At 48.4% G+C, this 6,911-nt stretch overlaps 1 protein-coding gene across 1 annotated transcript in view; it reads left to right on the top strand.

The window, feature by feature from the left end:
• The window catches only part of LRP1 (LDL receptor related protein 1), a 2,772,300-nt gene that overhangs the window by 2,763,551 nt on the left and 1,838 nt on the right, over window positions 1–6,911 (top strand). The gene's annotated exons all lie outside the window — the stretch shown is intronic.

Here is a 6,911-nt window from a genome sequence, read left to right as displayed (position 1 = left end):
TATAGAGTTATCACAGAGCCAGTGCCTTCAAAGGTAGTCCATAAATTTCAGGAGTCAGGTTGGATTCACTTTCTTCTTCCTTTGCCTCCACCCATGCGTGTGACTTTTCACCTGAAGGAATCGCATTCTAATACATAAGCCTTTGTTCCACCCATTTCATGACAGTTTCTGCCATTTGTTTATGTTTGTCTGGGTACAGTAGATCTGTTCCACAGCCATTGGATCCAGGATTCTTACATATCAAGTGTTGTACAGCCTGTGTCTGTAATGGATGTCAGCACAGCTGAGCTGCAGGGCATGCTTACACAGGTGCCAGTGCACTGAATTTTTTGTCATTAATTGTGTGGCTGTCTTCCTTCTTTCACCATTATACTACACCACATGCTGTCAAAGAACTCGGCTCCGTTTGATGTCCCTAGGTTGCTTCCGACAGCCCCTCCTGGCTTATTGGTTCCGATGTCAGCTCCGACCCTGTCGGCGCCATCCACGGGGTTCAGGACTCAGGATTCCTTGGTCGGACCCGAGGGAGAGGCTTTGGGACATCTCACGGCTCCTAGTCTCCCTCTCGGTGCTTTGGCACGGGGAAGCCTGACTCCTGCCTCGGCTTCGGACCTGGTCCCTTCTGATCCGAGGTCTTCCATGGCTGGTCGATCTTCGGACCCGGGAGGACCAGCTTTCGAGGCCATACGGAGTGCGCTGGCCAGATCGTCAGCGGCATCATACAGTTTGGTCACTCTGTCCCCTACAGCACCGGTGCAGGTCTCTGATCGCCCTCTTATCTCTTGACAGCGGATCCCCAAGGCGTCAGGGTACACTCACGAGTGGTCCCCATATTTCTGAGGGCCCCTCAGAGTTTTTGCCTGAGGAGCCACCCAGAAAGAGAACATGCAAGAGGAAGCACATAGATTCCCAAGATGAGTCTCTCACGTCAGACACCGACCTCAAGGAATCGGAGGGGTCCCCTAAGTCATCCTCTGAGGATGTTTCTTTCTCTGACATCCTAGAGATTTTGAAGCAAAGAGGTGACTGGCCATCCAAAGCCCTCTCCGAAGAGGAGTCAGTGTTCCTGAAGGCCTTTGGTGCTCAGCCCTCCGCCTCCTGGGTGTCTCCACCCTTCGAGCTTCTGGATCTGGTTTGTCGAAGGGTGTGGGAAACCCCTGACTCTGTGGAACCAGTCCACAGGAGACGCAATAAATTTTTGTCTGCCCCTTCTGATAAGGAATTTCTATCCAAGGGAGTCCCTGTGGATACCGGCAGCGGCCACCAAGAAGGAATTGGCTGTGACTTCTTCCACCGTCCATCCCCTAACAAGGTGTCTAGGACTATGGACCGGTACGGGAAGTGTACATTTTCTTCAGCGGCCTTTACTTTGCGGTCACTGAAGTACTTATCACACTTTACACGGCTCCAGAGAGATCTCCTAAAGGAGCTTAGAGATATTCTAACGGGTAACGTTTCTGAGGCGGTGGCTCAGAAAGTCAATGCTCAGATGTCTACCCTCAATTCTATTGCGAACTCCTCCATGAGGCTGATCTCGCACGCAGTCGAGGGAGCGAGTAGGACAGCAAGTTCAGGAGTCGCTCTCAGGAGACATGCCTGGATGCACCTTTGTCATTTTGCGGAGGCCTTCAAGTCTACATTCACCGACGCCCCGTTTGATGGTTCCTCTTTGTTCGGAACCAAGGTGAAAGACACTCTCACTAGGTGCGAGCAAGAAGGAAAAACTCTGTCTGCCATAGGAGTCCGTTTTTCCCTTCCCTCTAGGCCTTATCCCAAGGCCCAGAGGGGTGGGAAGATGTGGTTCAAGAAATCACAGAGGTTTTTTCCCGATGCACAAGGTGAGTCCCCCTCCAGAGGCAGGGGAGGGAGTGGTTATTCAGGTAGATGCTGCCCTAGGGGCAGAGGAGGCCCTCGTAACTCGGGAGATCACGATTCCTTTTGTGGTTCGCCCTACTGCCGCTCCTGATGGGAGGTCCGACTGTGCGTTTCCAGAGCCAGTCGGGGGTTGCATCTCACTATACCCGGAGGCCTGGCAAGGTATCACCCAAGACCAATGGGTTCTACAAATAATTTCCGGAGGATATATCATTTCCTTCTCGTCAACTCCCCCTCCAATCAAGAAAATCCCGGATGTTCCACCCAGTCAAAGGGATTCTGCAGCTTTAGAGGTTTCAAAGCTGCTAGAAAAAATTGCCATCCAACATGTCCCCTCAGACCAGATCGGATTAGGGACTTACTCCAGATTTTTTTTGGTGCCGAAAAGGACAGGGGACTTGAGACCCATTTGGGATCTCAGTCGATTGGACACCCATGTGCAAAAGTCCAAGTTCCGAATGGTCACGTTGCAATCTATTCTCCCATTGTTGGGAAAAGAAGTGTGGATGTGCTCCATCGACCTCAAGGATGCTTACTACCACATAGAGATGGACAGGGCATCCAGAAGTCACCTACGCTTCCAGCTGGGAGCCAGTCACTTTCAGTTTCGAGCCCTGCCCTTTGGTCTCACCACAGCCCCCAGGGTGTTTACCAAATGCATGGCAGTGGTGACTGCTCACTTGAGATGTCAGGGATTCCAAGTGTTTCCATACCTGGGCGACTGGCTCCTTACTGCCACCACCAGGCATCTGCTACTTCAGACCAGAGACACTACTATCAACCTATGTCAGCAGTTGGGCATCACCTTGAACTGGAAAAAATCTGCCTTGTTGCCCTCGCAGCATGTCACCTTTATAGGTGGCGAATTAGACACCATGCTCATGTGGGCGTTTCTACCACAGGAAAGAATCAGAGTCTTACAACAGATTTACGCCTTGCTCCCTCTGAGAAGAGTGAAGGCAAGATTGGTCCTCCAATTGTTGGGGACGATGGCTGCTACAATTATGTTAGTCCCCCTGACAAGGTTACATATGAGGCTCCTTCAGTGGCTACTCTTCGCCCAGTGGTCTCTTCAACGTCTTCCACTTTCTCACCCTTTTCTACTCACAGACAGGTGCAAACAGGATCTCAGTTGGTGGCTTCACACCAACAGCCTCAATGCGGGAAAACCCTTTGTTCCTTTGCCTCCGGTTGCCACGGTAACCACAGATACCTCCCAGATGGGGGGGGGCATTATCTAGGCAGGACAGTCCAAGGCACGTGGCAAGAGCACGAGATGCATCTGCATATCAGTGTCCTGGAGATGAGAGCAGTGCTACTAGCGTTGCAAGCACTTCAGAGCTTTCTTCCTCTCGGGACTATTGCAATCCACTCAGACAATATGTCGGTGGTATGGTATCTGAACAAATAGAGAGGAAGCAAGTCGTATCCCCTTTGCAGAGAGGCCATGCAAGTGTGGCAGTGGGGCAGTGTCTTCCCAACATTTTCTGGTAGCAATGCACATTCCGGGGAAGTCCAATGTGATCACAGACAGGCTAAGTAGAGCTGTTCTGATGCCTCACGAGTGGTCCCTGAACTGTTAAGTTGCAGAGCAGATTTTCCGCAGGTGGGGTCAGCCTTGCTGCGATCTTTTTGCAAGCCCCCTCAATGCCAAATGCAGCAGCTACTTCACCCTTATCCCCCCTCAGGGGGGAGTCACCCAGGGATGCTCTAGTCCATGATTGGCTCTCCGGTCTCCTATATGCCTTCCCTCCGGTTCCTTTGCTGTCAAAGGTTATTCAGAAAGTGCAATCCTTGGGAAGCAAAATGATTCTGATTGCTCCACACTGGCCTTGTCAAATTTGGTTCCCCTTTCTCCATCCCTATCTCATGGACGCTCCTTGGATTCTGGACCCACAACCAGACTTATTGACTCGCATGTCAGGGCAGCTCCATCCCTCTCTTCGGACCCTCCGGTTGACAGCTTGGCTACTCCACTTCCGCCATTAGTTAGGCTTCACCATTTTTCGCCGGATGTGGTTCATAAGCCTTCGACCAGGAAGATTTATTACAGCAAATGGAAGAGATTTTCCATCTGGGCACATGCCAAACAGATTGACCCTTACACAGCTCCAATCTCATCAGTATTGGAGTTCCTTTCTATGCTTTTCAACTAGGGATCAGCTGCCGCAACCATTAAAGTCCAGTTGGTGGAGATTTCTACCTTTCACGTCGCAGACAAACCTAGTCTAATGGCATATAGACTCTGTAAGGCTTTCCTGAAAGGCACTTTGTTGCTTCGTCATCCTGTCTCTGAACCTGTTATGCCTTGGGACTTAAACTTCGTTCTACAGGGTCTTACTTCACCCCCTTTTGAGCCTGCAGTCACTTGTGATTTAAAATTCTTAACTTGGAAGACTGCCTTTTGGTAGCCATCACGTCAGCCAGACGTGTTTCGGAGCTTCAAGCTTTATCAATTAAACCACCTTATTTGATTCTTCATAAGGACAGGGTTTCTCTCAGACTGAATCCTTCCTTTCTTCCCAAAGTAGCATCAGTTAGTAACCTTAACCAATCCATTGAATTACCAGTGTTTTTTCCTCAGTTCTCGAACAAGGCAGAATTCATATTTCATCAGTTGGATGTGCACAGACAATTACGATTTTATTTTCACAGAACAAAGGACCCTAGAAGATCTGATCAGTTATTTGTTTCATTTTCGGAAAACAGAATTGGGTCTCCTGTTTCCAAAGTCACGTTATCCAGGTGGATTTCCAGTTGTATTTCTTTCATTTATACTTCGGGGGGAAGAGATTTACCGTTCCGAGTGAAGGCTCACTCTACCCGGTCTGTATCTACATCTACAGCTTTTCAGGCCAGATTGTCTATGGATGATATTTTTGCTGCGGCTACTTGGGCATCTCCTCACACCTTTGTTACTCATTACAAGTTAGCCTCCCAGGATTTAGGTGCTGGGGACACTGTCCCACGGGTAAAAATGTAGGCGAGATTGGACTACATAACATCAAGAAGTTATGTACTCACCATAACGTTTGATGTATGTAGTCCATCTCGCCTCACATTCTTACTTTACCCCCCCACCTTCCCCCGTCCTGGAAGATCTGGAGGTTAGGCCTGGTTTCAGAGTTCCCTTCATTCTTGGTTTGTTCTTCCATCCTTGGGTGTTGTTATGCATGGAGAGTGAGTGCTGGTGCTCGCAGCAAACTAAATCTGGGGATAGAGAGCAGTGCAGCATGGGATACCATCCTAGCCCAGCCAATTGAAAGACTTTGAGCTAAAGTATGGCCGAGTCGGAGCCGACATTCAGCTCTGAACCCACGGGTAAGAATGTGAGGCGAGATGGACTACATACATCGAAAGTTATGGTGAATACATAACTTCTTGTTCAGGCTGATGAGCTTGTCTATAATACCAGAATGGGGAATGGTGTTGAAAGCTTTTGCGAGGTCTAGGTAGGCTGTGTGGACCTCATTTCCCTTGTCTAAAGCCTTGGTAACTGTCTCAAAGACGTCCACCAGGTTTAGGAGGCATGATCTGCCGTTAACAAAGCCAAACTTGGAAGGGTCCAGTGTTTGGAGGTTCCCAATGTCTCTGTTAATGAGTTCTATGATAATGCGCTCCATAGCCTTGCAGACCAGGCTAGTCAGGCTTATAGGGCGATAGTTCCTGGGGTCCGTTGTGGCTCCACCTTTGTGGAGCGGGATAACTATTGCTGTGTGCCACTCTATGGGTACGTAGCCTGTAGAGAGGCTGAGTTTGAACAGTGTTTTTAGGTGAGGGGTTAGTTCATTTTGGAGTTAGTGTAAGACATAGCCTGGGACACCATCCAGTCCCATTGAAGCTGTGTTTTTGGCTTTAGATAGGGCTGTTTTCACCTGTGTATCAGTGATTGCCGGGGCTCTACATTCTTCTGGTATGGTTATGGGCCCATTAGGGGGTGAAGTTTGCACTAAACCTGTCTGCCAGAATGTTGGCAGTATCAGTCGGTTCAGTGTATTTTGTGCCATTCTGCACTAACTCAGAGCAGATCTGAGAGTTTCCACTTAGGTTCTTGACATAGCTAAAGAACGCTTTGTGGTTATCTTTGGAGTCCTTGGCAGTTTTTCTTTCGAAGCTAGCCTTAGATGATTTTATGAGGGATCATAGTTTCTTGCTGATACTGATCAGATATGTCTTTTCTTCTTGGGATTTTACTCTTTTCTGTACTAGTTTCTTCCTCCTATTGTATAGCTTGTTTACGGCAGGGGTCCACCAGACTGTTTTCCTTTTCTTGGAGGAGTGAGTCTTGGTTTTTCTTGGGATAGCACGATCCATGCATTCTTGCAGGTGCTCATAGAGTGCCTTTGTAAGGGATTCAGCAACTTGGACAGCGTTGTCCTTTAGCATGGGGGCTGTAAACCTTTCCACCTCGGTCTTATGTAACGTGAAGTTTTCTTTTGAAAAGTTTTTCACAGTGGTTTCCTTGATTGGGGGTGGGGGCGGAATGTGGATATCCAGAGTGATTAGTCTATGGTCTGATCTAACCAGCGAGGAGTTGACCTCCGGTGTAGAACACTGGTTGCCCATGTTGGTGATGACCAGGTCCAATATGTTGTTACTTCTGGTGGGGGTGTTGACCAGTTGATCCAGGGTGTTCAAGTTTATAAATTGTAGGAAGCGTTGGGTAAAGGAGTTAATACTTGAGTAGTTCTCCCAGTTAATGTTTGGGTAATTGAAATCACCCAATATAAGGGCATTTGGTAGGACCTGCATATTTTCCATAGTCTCCAGAAACGCGGAATGGGGGTCCTGGGTCATGGTGGGTGATCTGGAGCAAGCTACAATTTGAATTGCATTTATTGTGATTGTTGCTTTTATTATTGTGGTACTCTAATGCTTGCTCTGGGTTGTGGTTGAAAAAGGCACTCTACCTTCCTGGTTAACAAATTTGTATAACGAATTAAAAAATAAACACTAGAGAGGAAGGGGGATGTATGCAGTTTGGCATGTGATGAATTAGCATGCTAAGAAGGAATTGCTTAGAAGCCTAGAGGCTA

This window comes from Protopterus annectens, chromosome 9.part0, assembly GCF_019279795.1.
Source record: "Protopterus annectens isolate FY-2018-M chromosome 9.part0, PAN1.0, whole genome shotgun sequence".
Lineage (NCBI taxonomy): Eukaryota > Metazoa > Chordata > Ceratodontiformes > Protopteridae > Protopterus > Protopterus annectens.
The sequence above is the reverse complement of the archived record's forward strand: the minus strand, read 5'-3'. Positions and strand labels throughout refer to the sequence as shown.